This window comes from Diabrotica virgifera, chromosome 6, assembly GCF_917563875.1.
Source record: "Diabrotica virgifera virgifera chromosome 6, PGI_DIABVI_V3a".
NCBI lineage: Eukaryota > Metazoa > Arthropoda > Insecta > Coleoptera > Chrysomelidae > Diabrotica > Diabrotica virgifera.
In genome coordinates this window covers 81,776,517-81,792,156 of record NC_065448.1, presented here as the reverse complement: position 1 = coordinate 81,792,156, position 15,640 = coordinate 81,776,517, and the positions used below count along the sequence as shown (strand labels likewise).

Genomic DNA, 15,640 nt, shown 5'->3' with positions numbered 1-15,640 from the left:
CAGATAGATGTTCACGGAATAGAACGGTAGTACCTACATTCCTGGAATGTTTTGTGTTGTTAGGATTAAACTTTTATTTTATTTATTCTTGAATATTTCCTATTGTTAAACATTGTAACCAATAATTTACAAATAAGATTTTCATTACATTACATAAAATCAAAAACATTTTTTGGATATTAAACTATATAGTTTGTTTATAATTGTAATAATTGTATATACAATTTTGAATTAAGATTTAATCTTTTCGATTTAAACTACAGTAAAACCTGTGTTACCGGCCCCCTGCAAACACCGGCCACCTGTACTAACGGTCAGTTTAAAAATTCTCCAAACCAATTACAGTAAAACCTGTCAGTAACGGCCACTAAAAATGAAAAAGCTATTGGCCGATATAGAAAGGTGACCGGTATTGCCAGTTTTTGTAGTCTAGATATAATTGGTTTGGGGAATATTTAAACTGGCCGTTAGTACAGGTGGCCGATTTTATCAGGTGGCCAGTAACACAAGTTTTACTGTATATCTAGACTACAAAAACTGGCAATAACAGCCACCTTTCTATATCGGCCAATAGTTCTTTCATTTTAGTGGCCGTTACTGACAGGTTTGACTGTATTTCATAACGTAAAGTTAACGCGTAAGTTAATATTTTATTGAATTATTTTGCTATTTGATCCCGTAATTGGTATAATGTGTCCAATATAATATATACGCGTTCATAAAACGTCCGTATTTCGTCCAGTATGGACGTCCAAAGGACGTTCAACGTCGGACGTCCATATTTATTCCGTCCGAAGGACGTCCAACGTCGGACGTCCATATTTATTCCTTCCGAAGGACGTCCAAAATGGGACGTCCAAAGGACGTCCGTTTATAGTCCATGGACGTAAGGACCAAAAATGGACCTATTTTGGACGTCCAAAGGACGTCGTGTGCTATTAGGGTATGCAGTGTCGGCTTCCCTAATTGCATTTCTCCACACAATTCTATCTTGGGTCATATCAATGTTAATCCCCTTTACCAACATGTCCTGCCTTATCGTCTTCTTTGGCCTTCCTCTCCTACTCCTTCCAGGAATCTGCACTTCAGCTATTCTTCGTATTGGGTGATTAACGTCTCGACATTGAACATGACCAAACCATCTTAACCTATGCTCTCTCATTTTGGCATCAATTGGTGCCACACCTAGACTTCCCCTAATATACTCATTTCTAATTTTATCCTTCTTTGTCACTCCACTCATCCATCTAAGCATTCTCATTTCTGCCACATGCATTCGTTGTTCCGCTTTCTTTTTCACTGCCCAACATTCAGTTCCGTGCATCATAGCCGGTCTTATGGCTGTTTTATAGAATTTTCCCTTCAGCTTCATTGGAATTTTTCTGTCACACAACACACCACTCGCTTTTTTCCACTTCATCCATCCAGCCCTAATTCTACTGCATGCATCTCCATCTATTTCTCCATTACTCTGTAATACCGATCCTAGGTACTTAAAACTATTGCTTTTCACAATCGTTTCACCTATTATATTATATTTTACTTTATTCTATACTATATATCTATTCTAATCTATCTATATATTCATTTAATCTGTTACATTCTACTTTATTCTGTTTTAAATCAAATACTTTATTAGTAAGTATTATATCTACATATATATTACATCTATTCTATTTCAAGTTTATACTATACTATATATCTATTCTAATCTATCTCCCTATTTTATTTATTTTATTAATCTGTTCTATTCTATTCTGTTTCAAATCAAACACTTTACTCAAACAAAGAAACAAACGACATTCAAAAGCTTCTAATAAAAAAATCATTGCATTGGTACTACTGAAAATATTGACATTTTTACAACATTTATTCCAAGTTCCTTCAATTTTTTTGAGGACAAGAAAATTTTAGCGTCATAAAGTTAGCGAAACGGTTTTTTCAAAGTCGTTATTTTGACTTCTACCATAGCTCAAAAAATTGCACCTCGTTTGTGGATAATTGCACCATTCAAAATTTCATTTGCGGAGTTTCCGTTTTCGAGATATAAGCAAATCAAAAGTGGAGATTTCGGCGCAGCGCTAAAAATAAATGTCGATTTTCAGGGTATAAAATGCCGTAAAGTCACTAAATAACCATATCAAAAAATTGCACCTCGTTTGCGGAATATGAATAAACTGGTTTTAATTGAAAATTGTGAAAATTGAAAATGTTATAAAGGAAAAATGATATTAATGTTGGTTGCCTATACTGTAGGGGCAAAGGAATGCCAGAATAATTTTCACTTTTGGTAAACCTAAACTGTAAGGCTAAAAGTAGTATGTACCATAGTCAAAATAACTCCTCCTGACTTAAAGGTTATCCCTCCTTTGAAATTTCATTTGGGGATTTTCCGTTTTCGAGATATAACCAAATAAAAAGTTGAGATTTCGAATAAATTTTCATTTTCTGGGTATAAAAAGCCGTAAAATTGATAAATAACCATATCACCTAATTGCTCCTCGTTTGCGGATTATAAATACACTGGCTTTAATTGAAAATAATGAAAATTGAAAATTTTATAAAGAAAAACGATATTACCGTCGGTTGTGGTTGCCTACACTGTAGGGGCAATGCAAAGGAATTATTTTTCATAGTAGTGATGTTGATTATAGTTACTTTCGAGGATTCGTTACAAATCGTTACTTTTGTATAAAGTAATCATTTACAGTTACAGTATTCGTTACTTTGGATTACTATGATTACTTTTGTATTTGAGTACCGGTAATCATATCGAGAATCGTATTTCTCAGTAGGTAGATATTTTGTATAGGTATTTCGATATAACAACGACCTTCACCGATCTGTTTAAGGGATAAATCGTTACTTTTGTATAAAGTAATCATTTACAGTATTCGTTACTTTGATTACTATATGATTACTTTTGTTACTTTTGTATTCGAGTACCGATAATCATATCGAGAATCGTATTTCTCAGTAGGAAGGTATTTTGTATAGGTATTCTGTCACACTCTTAAAACGCTTCATACCGATAACGATATTCCATAACACTCGTAAAATACCGGTCCCGTCCGTTACTCGCTAGGATACGATTGGTATTTTTTTTATAGAAAGTAATCAAGTGTACTGGTTGTAGATACAATAGTCGTTACCCGCTCTGATACGATTGGTACAAAGTAACGAAGTAATCAGAGTAATCAAAGTAACGATTTGCCTCTCTGTATAGTAATCGGTACTTTCGGTATTCGTAAGTAACGAGTACTTTGTAACGAATAGTTACTTTTTCAACATCACTATATACACCATGGCCAGAATCATTTTCACTTTCAACTTAACACATTTAATTTCTCCTGGTTTGAGGATTATGAATAAACCTGGTTTTAACTTAACTAAAAATCCGCTGTGTCTAGGTACACGCTAACGTGTACACAAATAAAAAAGTTACTGTCTATTCGGTAGGCTTACACCGGTCACGGATTAAGAAAGAAATGAACGAATTGACTGGTCAGCTGTAGTTTGACTATTTACAAATTGGCGCAGTCATTTTTTATTTGAGGGGATGTTCTTATATAAATCAAATATTTTAAAATTTTAGCCTCACAAGCCTAAACGATATAATTTCATGATTCTTTACAACAGTTCATTACCCGTAGCAAAAAATCAGTATACCTAATTTTAATTGTTGCATGAATATCCATATAATAAAAATAAAACAAATTCTAACTTCTTATAAAAGGTAGAAGGCTAAACGTTGCTGTATTGTTGATGTTTTAATTTAATCTCTAAAATGGTTTTATATAAAGTCACAATCAATTTAAGTGATATATTAAAGCGGCCGCAATGCAGCCTATAGTCAATAAGTTTTCTTTGTTAGTTATGTATATTTATTAGTTTTTATGTATAATGGGGTATTTTCCCCGTAAATAAAAATTATTAAAAACAATATTATAATATGTATGTAACTACAATATCTACAAATAGTTCCAATTTCAAACAAATCACACTTACTAAAATGATCACGGCTTGAAAAGAATCCGGAAATCCTACAGCAGGGCATCATATAAACATCAAATATTCAAGTAAACTCCTAAATATTATTAAGTCAATATACGTACCAATTTTTTTTTACTAAAATGATTTAGTCTTTATTGTTCACACTATCATCTTCATCGCTGGGGTCACCGTTAATTGTTATTATGATTGGGTTTATTTCGTTAATTTTATTTTCACGAATCCACCAATCCTTAATTAATTTTTCGCACTTGGATATATAGTTCCGCCATACTTCTGGAGTTGCAATTGAAAGTGCTTCTCGCCAAGTTTCCCAAACCGCTTCGTCAGTATAACCACGAGGACCATAATATGGTTGTCGTAATATTGTTTTGCTGTTCCCCATATATTTTCGATGGGATTAAACTGGCAGTGGTGTGGTGGAAGATGTAAAACTTGATGCCCGTAACTTTCAATAACTTGAACCACCAGAAAGATTTTTGGTTTCGCATGTTCTTTTGCCAAACGTAACAACTCAGACTTAATATAAGCTGTGGAATAGATATGCATTCATTTGTTAGCCATTCTTTAATTTTATCTACATTCCACGAATTTGCTGGACTTTTGTTTAGTATTTCTGGATGGTAAGGCGCATTGTATAAAATAATTACGCTGGGCTTACTTAATCCGGGAAGAAGTTTTTCACGCAACCATTTCACAAACATTTCCGTGTTCATATTGTCATGATAGTCACTGTTTTTTACGTAGACGAAAATATTAAATTAGCACCTTTTATATATCCTGTCTTCCCTCCCGCGTGCAGAATTATATGTCGCTTCCCTTCTCCACTAGTATGCTTGATCGATTTTATGTTGTCATCTTACCATATTCTCTTGGTAGCACCCTTAGAAAATATCCATGTTTCGTCTAAATATACAAAAGTTGACTCTTTTTCTTTAAATTTGTTATATTTTCTCAGAAACTCAATTCTCTTGTGTACAACAGAACTTCTTTCACAAAGCGCTTTTCTGTTATCCTCTTTTTTAAATTTGAATCCTATGTCATGTAGGACTTGCCATAAACTTGTTCTGCCGATGTCACCAAATTCCCCCTATTCTCATTTAAAAAAATTATCGATTACGTCATCACACCCAGATGGATGACGACACTAGTATGATATGTATGCCAAAATATAATTTAAAAACAAAAATCGGCCTCTTTCGGGATTTTCCCTAATGTCATCGGTTTACGAAATAACAAATTTATTCCTTTAATTTGCACCCTACTGTATATACGAGTAGATGCAAAATTTACTAAATGCATTAACATTATTTAGTGGTGGAAGCATATCGAAATAACTACTCTGTGATAGACAGTGGCGGTCTCAAGGGGGGGGCGACGGGGGCGATCGCCCCCCCCCAGAAACCTTAGTTTTCTGAAAAATTGAGTGACAGTCAGTCCATATTCGGTCCATCAACTGTTCAAATGAATAAAATGCCTTTAAAACTCTCAAAATCTTGCCATATTTTTAAACATTTTCCGGACCCCCTTTCCGGCTAAAAGGCTGCACCCCCAGACCCCCTGCAACAGACCATCGCCCCCCCCAAAATCTGACTCTGAGACCGCCACTGGTGATAGATCACATAATGGACTAATTAAACATCTAGGATCTAACAACATCACGAGAAAAACCAAATGCAAAATATACAAAACCCTGATAAAACCGGTCCTTATATATGGATCAGAGACATGGACACTGTCGAAAAGCGATGAGAACTTATTAGGTACGTTTGAACGAAAAATCCTCAGACACATATACAGGGTGTCTGCGTAACTTGAAACCATATGGGAAACATTTTAAAAATCAATTTTACGAAAAAAAGTCATTCTTTATAAAGTGCTCTGCCCAGTCTAAAACCTAAGATGCAATCATCAGATATCAAATTTTGTCAACAGTATACGAGGTATGTCAAAAAATATGAATTTCGGTCAAGAGCAAAGTACCTTTATATTTCAAAATATCAAAAAAATTTATTATGAAAAGTTATTTGTAATTAAAAACTGTATTCAAATATGCAATAACAGCCTTCTACTTGAAAAAAAAAATTCTGAAATTTTCCTAAATTACCGAATCCGAACATCATTTTTATTTATTAGACATGTAATAACACTTTTATTAATAATTTTAGGAAAAGTTATTCTTCATAAAAATCTGTGCATGGTCTAAAGTCTAAACCTCAAGATGCAACAATCAGTAACAAGTTTGTTAATTTTATACGAGGTGTGTCAAAGAAAGAAAGAATTTCTAAATTATTTCTAAATTCATATTATTTGACACACCTCGTATAAAATTAACAAACTTGGATAACTGATGGTTGCATCTTGAGGTTTAGACCATGCACAGATTTTTATGAAGAATACTTTTTTTCCTAAAATTATTAATAAAAGAGTTATTACATGTCTAATAAATAAAAATGATGTTCGGAATCGGTAATTTAGGAAAATTTCATAATTTTTTTTTCAAGTAGAAGGCTGTTATTGCATATTTGAATATGGTTTTTAATTACAAATAACTTTTCATAATAAAATTTTGTGATATTTTGAAATATAAAGGTAGTTTGCTCTTGAGCGAAATTCATAGTTTTTGACACACCTCGTATACTGTTGACAAAATTTGATATCTGATGATTGCATCTTAGGTTTTAGACTATGCAGAGCATTTTATAAATAATGACTTTTTTCGTAAAATTGATATTAAAAAAGTTTCCCATATGGTTCCAAGTTACGCAGACACCCTGTATAAGGAAGTGAAAGAAAATGACGTATGGTGCAGAAGATATAATTTTTAACTATACGCAGAATACAACGAATCTGACGTCATAATACATCCATAAAGATCGGACGTCTGCGCTGGATAGGCCATGTTGAACGGATGTTGGAGACCGAAACACCAAAACATATAATGAGGCAAACACCAGTAGGGAGAAGGTCAAAGTGAAGACCCAAACTTAGATACATGGAACAAGATCTGAAAACACTTGAGATTACCCACTGGAAGAACAAAGCAAGGAACAGAACAGAATGGAGGAAATTCTTAGAATAAGCCAGGACCCAAAAAGGGTTGTCGAGCTACTGATGATGATGATAGACCACATAACGAATTAGCTACTCTGCTCTAGACCGCATATCGAATCGGCACTACTCTATATATTTTTTCGTATTTAAAATATTACTTGCGGGTGAATCCTAATTGTTCTTTTATTCAAGGAAGTCTCTTCTAATTTAGTACATATTAAGTTTTTGCTAAGAAAGGTATTTCTAACAAGGGTGCATTGTATTTTATTATCCATCTTATTATTTTTCCTTAAGTTATCTTGTTTATTATATTTTAATCAAAAAATTACTAAAAATTTAATAATTAAATAGATATTGACCCTCTACGCACCCGAGATCTACGCTTAACTGGTATACCTAAAATATTACAATCGACCTGCCGCAGCCCGCATGCCGATTCGTTTGTTTCTTTATTAATCCCTAACCGTTGTAAGTCAACCGAATAGACAACTTTTTATTTGCGTACACGTTAGCGTGTACCTAGACACAGCGGATTTTTAGTTAAGTTAAAACCAGGTTTATTCATAATCCTCAAACCAGGAGAAATTAAATGTGTTAAGTTGAAAGTGAAAATGATTCTGGCCATGGTGTATATAGTGATGTTGAAAAAGTAACTATTCGTTACAAAGTACTCGTTACTTACGAATACCGAAAGTACCGATTACTATACAGAGAGGCAAATCGTTACTTTGATTACTCTGATTACTTCGTTACTTTGTACCTTAGATTAATGAAAACACCTTAAATCTATGCTTTGTACCAATCGTATCAGAGCGGGTAACGACTATTGTATCTACAACCAGTACACTTGATTACTTTCTATAAAAAAAAATACCAATCGTATCCTAGCGAGTAACGGACGGGACCGGTATTTTACGAGTGTTATGGAATATCGTTATCGGTATGAAGCGTTTTAAGGGTGTGACAGAATACCTATACAAAATACCTTCCTACTGAGAAATACGATTCTCGATATGATTATCGGTACTCGCATACAAAAGTAACAAAAGTAATCATATAGTAATCAAAGTAACGAATACTGTAAATGATTACTTTATACAAAAGTAACGATTTATCCCTTAAACAGATCGGTGAAGGTCGTTGTTATATCGAAATACCTATACAAAATATCTACCTACTGAGAAATACGATTCTCGATATGATTACCGGTACTCAAATACAAAAGTAATCATAGTAATCCAAAGTAACGAATACTGTAACTGTAAATGATTACTTTATACAAAAGTAACGATTTGTAACGAATCCTCGAAAGTAACTATAATCAACATCACTACTATGAAAAATAATTCCTTTGAATTGCCCCTACAGTGTAGGCAACCACAACCGACGGTAATATCGTTTTTCTTTATAAAATTTTCAATTTTCATTATTTTCAATTAAAGCCAGTGTATTTATAATCCGCAAACGAGGAGCAATTAGGTGATATGGTTATTTATCAATTTTACGGCTTTTTATACCCAGAAAATGAAAATTTATTCGAAATCTCAACTTTTTATTTGGTTATATCTCGAAAACGGAAAATCCCCAAATGAAATTTCAAAGGAGGGATTACCTTTAAGTCAGGAGGAGTTATTTTGACTATGGTACATACTACTTTTAGCCTTACAGTTTAGGTTTACCAAAAGTGAAAATTATTCTGGCATTCCTTTGCCCCTACAGTATAGGCAACCAACATTAATATCGTTTTTCCTTTATAACATTTTCAATTTTCACAATTTTCAATTAAAACCAGTTTATTCATATTCCGCAAACGAGGTGCAATTTTTTGATATGGTTATTTAGTGACTTTACGGCATTTTATACCCTGAAAATCGACATTTATTTTTAGCGCTGCGCCGAAATCTCCACTTTTGATTTGCTTATATCTCGAAAACGGAAACTCCGCAAATGAAATTTTGAATGGTGCAATTATCCGCAAACGAGGTGCAATTTTTTGAGCTATGGTAGAAGTCAAAATAGCGACTTTGAAAAAACCGTTTCGCTAACTTTATGACGCTGAAAATTTTGCTTTCAAGAAATTCACGAATTTATTGACGTCAAGTTAATAACGAACAAATATGGATGTCAAATTGTGCTTTGAGAACACGTCAAATTTGGCCTTGAATAACTTGGTCAATTTATTGTTGATGTAAAGTCCACTTTAGACATTACTACGGTAGCCTAAATCGACTAACCAATGAACATTAAGGGTGAGATTACGTCACGAGAGTTTACTGTCATTTGAATCGTAATATGATTTTTTTCGAATCCTGAGGAAACCAAGTATTTTAGAAAAATTTAAACGCAGGATGCAAGATTACATTATTACCGAGGGCGGAAAGCCCCTTAGAAACAAGCAGATTCTATTGAATGAAATATTTGAAATTAAATATCACACTTCTCTTTTATTTTCAGCCCTGTAACTTATTAAAATAAACAATATAGAAGTTTTCAGGGACTTTCAGCCCTCGGTAATAATGTAGTCTTTAATTCTAAGTTTAAATTTTTCAAAAATATTTATTAGTTTTCTCAGGATTCGAAAAAAATGAATACAATTAAAACACATTGGGAATTTTGACATGCGTCAAGGTTTTGCATTAACTCAATGTAAAATTCTGAACTGTTGAATTCCAGCTTCCCTAATAATTATTTTACATCAAAAGACATTAGAAACTATTTGAAGAGGATTGAAATCTGTATTGGAAATAACTGTTAAAATTGGTCTACGTAATTAAACATATTCCAAAATTTTGTAAAAATGTAATACATTTTAGTTTTCAGCCCAAACTTAGGCCACACACAATGCAATAATCTTCACATTTTTGAACTGTCAATATTTTTATTTTATCATCTATTGTTTAAAAACAATACAGTTGATAAGATACCCTCAGTTGCGGAGAAAGGATTAATAATAAAGATTTTTTTATTCAGTCAATGGTGTGAGCACTGTCAGTTAAATAGTAACGTGTGGCCTTACTTTTACACGCATACCTATTGTGGCAAATGTATCATATTTTTCAAAATTTTGGAATGCATTTAAATCGTAGAACAATTTTAACTTTTGATTTGAATACAGATTTTAATTCTCTACAAGTATTATCTCATGACTTTTGATGTAGAATAATTAGGGAAGCAGGAATTCAACAATTCAGAATTTTACATTGAGTTTCCTATGGCCCTTTTTACGATTCACCACCCGGTATAAGATAAAATGTGTACTATTTGTCTTATTATTTCATAATAACACAAATAATACACATATATACACAATAACACACATTCAATGATCGAAAATAATTTAAAAATATGGGAATGTAAACTCTTGTGACGTAAGGTCAAAAATATAAGTCTCCCCACCACCGTCGGACAAGACAACCGTAATAAAGTCTAATAACCGTGAGCTCTACCTCTTAATACGCCCGAAACGCCATGTCTTTTATATGGAAGTAAAATGTCTTGCCCGGATAAGTATTAACCCTAATAACACAAAACATTCCATGAATGTTCCTAGAATGTACACACAGGACATTGAAAACATTCCTGGAATGTCCCCAAATGCACACGAATGTCCCTGGAAAGTCCCAGGAAAGTGCTGTGTCAGCATTTTAAATATTCTTAGAATGTTCTGTTGGAACATTCCATGAATGTCTACGAATGTTCTTTGGACATTCACAGTCTATTTTTTAGACTGAATGTCTTGTTGGAACATTCCATGAATGTTCTTTGGACATTCACAGTATATTTTTAGACTGAATGTCTTGTTAGAACATTCCATGAATGTCTACGAACGTTCTTTGAACATTCACAGTATATTTTTTAGACATTCACTGAAATATATCGTCAGTAATGTGACAATACCTCCTATATGTTTTTTCATGAGGTTTGCAGGAGACGAAAAACATTTTTTAAGGTCACTTTCTGTTTTCGTACATATTCTGACTTTTTTGTAGTAAATAGATAGTTGAATTTACTGCAAAACAAGTCAAAAAATATATGAAAACAGGAGGTGGCCGAAACAAGTTTTTAGTCTATCTTACAAATCTCTTGAAAAAAACAGATAGGAGGTATTGTCACATCACTGACGATATGTGGCCATACCAAATAATACATCCTTGATAAATATAAACATTTTTATTGCAAAAAATCTTTACATACATTTTTTAATGTAATTTACTGACATTCCTAAATATTATAAAAAAATGTGTCACATTTGCTTTGTAAACCTTTCTTTTGCTTTTCGTAGCCACATATTCCGTTTCCTTTCTGGTTTTTTGTAGACCACTTCTCTCAGCTGATTCTAAAAGAAAATAAAATAAAAGGTAATTTTTCTATCCTTTACAATTAACAATCAGAAGAAATATTATTTACAGGTAATAATACGCATAAATAATAATAATAAAAAAATAAATATTAAATAATATTTAAATAAATAATAAATAATATTTAATAAATAAAATAATAATAATGAACATTTTGTATTTTGACAATGACATCCGACGTGGAAGTAGAAACCTTAATAAAATTATTTTTTCAAGTAAATTGTGGCTTATTTCCTCATTAGAATAGTTAATTACAAAAAAGCCACAAAGAAATAGATTTTTCACAAACAAATAAGTATTTAGTATTCATTATATTTATTGTTTTTATTATTTACTTTAATGTCCTACTGGTACATTATTTGACAAATAATGACATTTCGAAGTCTGTTAAGTACGATATAACGCCCTTGGGCATTAAATTTAAATAACGACTTAGATACTGTCAAGTTGACAAATATCAACCTAAGTAAAACTATGGTTACCACAATTATGTTACTACTGTTACTGGTAAATGTACTTATTTAAAAACTAATCAATTCAAAATTCATTCAAATTTTTCGCATATAAAGAATAATTTAGTCAGACATTAAACGTTGAAGGCACCACAGGTATTATAATAATAACGCTTTCGGTCAACGTATATCCCTCAGGCCCTTGTTAAAAACACCATTGACCTCAAGCGTTATTATCCTTATAATACCCTTGGTACCTTAATAACTGTAACGTAAGATTATACCTTAATTCTTGTTTTCTATTTCTGATGTTTTTATTTATTTACATTGAATATTAATCTGTTTTGTTGTATAATCTACTTCGCAATAATTATGTGATATATTTGACTTAAAATGAATTCAAAAATTTTTTGCAGTTGGGCAACAATGTCAACTTAGATCTCCGATGTAGATAATGAATTACAACAGTATCTATATTGTACAGACTGTATTATTAATTAGGTTATTTATTTATTTATTTATTTATTGAAATATACATCCACCAGGTATAAACCCATAAAGGTGTACATAAGAAAACTACATACATTGACTGAACACTTGATGACAAAATATAAAATAAAATAAAGAATAACCAAAAATGTTTCTGTTGTTAATACACATACACAATAATAAACAAAGACCTTAATAAAGAAAAATAACATGGCATCAATTCGATAAGCTATTGCTATTTCGCGTTTAAAGATGTTAAAACCAAGAAAAAAAATGCATATACCTGTGTGACATAAGCTATTGGAACAGCACAGTCTCTTAAACGAACAGATGAAAGTGAAATTCTGTCAATATCTTTTTCTAAAAAGTGTTTTGAACATACTCCTCTATTAACAAATCTGATCTATACTTCATGTCTTCTTAGCAGGATCTTCTGGAAAGCTAAAAATACAAAATATAGGCATTACTAAGCATTATTAACAAATTTTAGTTTTAAATAAAAAATATGATTAATGGACTCACAAAATATTATAAAACAGCTTAGAAATTGTTTATTAGTATAGTCGGTTCCCCAAACTCTGACACAACTGGCTAGTGATTTTAGTAGGTAATTTTTTTTGTTTTTGGCCTATTTTGCCAAAATTACAGTAATTATTAACTATTTAGTTATTATTTTTTTTGCCAATTTTACCAAATTGGCAAAATTATTTACTAAAATCACTAGCCAGTTGTGTCTGAGACTCAGTAGTACTGAGACTGAGTTTAGCAAATCGACTATAATATTCTGTGTATTCATTAGTTGGTACTGCATATTATAGTGTGTGGTCTACCATCCTATTTATAAAGGCATACATTAGCAAAAACGCAAAAAGAATTACTTTAGTTTTACAAATCCTATTGTTATTATCTCTATTTACTATTTTAGTTAGGAATAAGCGAAGTTTGTGGCTTATTCACAATTATTATTAAAATAATAAATGGATATGACCAATTATTAACTTATAAAATAAAATAATAATTCTTCTAATTTATGCCTTTTATTCACTTTGTTATATCTAGGTTACTTAAAAGATTTTTTATGAATAGTATTATTAGGGTATTAATAGTATTAATTTATTTTCTGAAATACAGGGCATGCCTTCGTTTACATATTTGCATACTAACCATGCCCCGCTAACTCTAATAAAAAACATGTAATCGTATTTATTTTCCTTCCGTTTAGTCAGAGGCGCTGATGTCGGCATTGTGATTGGTCGAACATGACTTTTGACAAATCGTGCGCTATCTGTGAATCTGTAATCTGTGTTCGTGTTCGTTCGTTCGTTGTCGTTCACTTATTTTATATGGTCGGTCATGATGTGATGTGTTTGGTGTTTGGTTTGTGTTTGTGTTACCATAAAAAGCTGATATTCAGTCGTGTTTTTTGATATTTTTGTTATTTCATAATCGAGTACCTTTTTAAAGGTAAGTTTTTCTGATTGTAGGTACTGTTTATCCAACAGTTTTAAAATACACATTTTATTTCGCGTTTTGTTGTTGGGTCTAATGGCCGATCAGCTGTTGTGTGCAGCCGATAAATTCAACAAGTAAACATATATTTAATCGAAATTAAATACTAATATTTCTATGTAAAATGTCACATTATTGTATAAATAAATAATTAAGAAACAAAGGTTGTTTGTGTTTTACCTTTATTGGCCACTTTAATAAAATAATATTAAATATTGGAAGTACCGTATGGAGGCTATGGTGTACCTAGCGTGGAGGCTAGATAACGCTACCCTTCCTATCCAATCAACAGCAAGAACGTTTAAAATTTCACACCTATCATGTTGAAGCTACAGACCACTTATGTGGAGGCCAGATTTGTAGTATCCTTCCAATTTCCCAGGTGCTGAAATACGTGACATATTTTTTGAAGGATAAGATCGCATTCTACCAAATCAGACAACACTTTTTTCTATGATACTAACCTTTTAATAGGGCTTTTCATTTTCATTCAGTCATTTGTTTGGAGCTTCTGTCATAATTGAAACGTTATTCCTGCAGATTTTTTTATCTACATTTGTTTCTGCTACTCCAACTGCGTTAAAAACAGGACACCATTTTATTCACTATGTTAATAATACTATTAAAGCTATTATAAAAGTATCCGAATTAAAAAAATATTCTTAAAAAGCACAAATAATACAAACAAAGGTGGCAAGATGAAGATGCCAAGATGGCCGAAGCGAGGTCGTTGGTTGGTCGTTTTTAGTCACGTGATGCCCTCTCAAGCGCCATGCACAAAAATATATGCACGGCGAATTTGAAAATGAACGCAAAAGAAATAAATATAAATGCCTCTCTTGGGTTTTGCATAAGTTATAAGTATTTTTTTTATTAACAAAATCGCATTCCAAATTGAATATTCGCGAACAATAATTTTTATTACATTTGTATGTTTATAATATTGTATTAATTGAACTTGGAAAACTCTTTAAATTTGACATATTATTGCACTGTAGGCCTAAAGTGTCACTTAGTTTGTCTGGTATGTTATAAGCAATGTTGTATCTGTTACACGTATTATTTCGCAACTTAAAATATAGGAACATTGGTAGTATGTTCACAGAATGTCTTATGGTAACATTCCAGGAATAATTTAAACAGATGTTCACCGAATGTTCCCTAAATGTCCAGGACATTCAAATATTGATAGAACTTTGGTAGTACATTCCTGGAATGTTGTGTGTTGTTAGGGAAAGTGAGCTTTCTCGTTTCAGAATTTTTTATCGAATACAGCTTTAAGATAATATATTGTAACCATACAAAATAATTATTTTTTCCCTTTATAGGATGCCAGCAACAACTTTGTAATGTAAGATTGCTTGGAAATGTGCTTCTGTATGAGCATCATAAAGGGATGTCTATTGCATTCCCAGTTTATCTCAAGAGTTAGTTGGTTGTGATCAAAGAATTTTGTTAAAAAATAGATTATATTATATCTCCCTCTAGCTCTTTTTTCATAGTTCCTCTACTAATATTAAATTTGGAGTATGCCTAATTCCATGAAATGACAACAAATAATATGATTGTAAATAGTTTTGAAAAGCTGTTTAAAGTGTATAATTCAATTTTTTTTAAACATCTACTTTTAAAAATTTCGTACCTAGGCCTGGATTCCGCATAAAAAAAAGTTGATTAATAGCAAGCTGAAAATTTGTTAATAGCTTAATGGTGTCTAGTTGGACACACTTTGATGTATAGAAACACTGGAACAGGGGAAGCTTTAAT

General features: G+C 31.9%; 1 long non-coding RNA gene across 1 annotated transcript; it reads right to left on the bottom strand.

The window, feature by feature from the left end:
• Positions 1 to 11,241: 11,241 nt before the first annotated feature.
• Positions 11,242 to 15,105, bottom strand: LOC126886489 (uncharacterized). Its single transcript, XR_007698635.1, has 3 exons — positions 14,338 to 15,105; positions 12,648 to 12,805; positions 11,242 to 11,401 (listed from the first exon to the last, which is right to left on the bottom strand). It is a non-coding gene; the product is annotated as an uncharacterized LOC126886489 (long non-coding RNA).
• Positions 15,106 to 15,640: the final 535 nt, after the last annotated feature.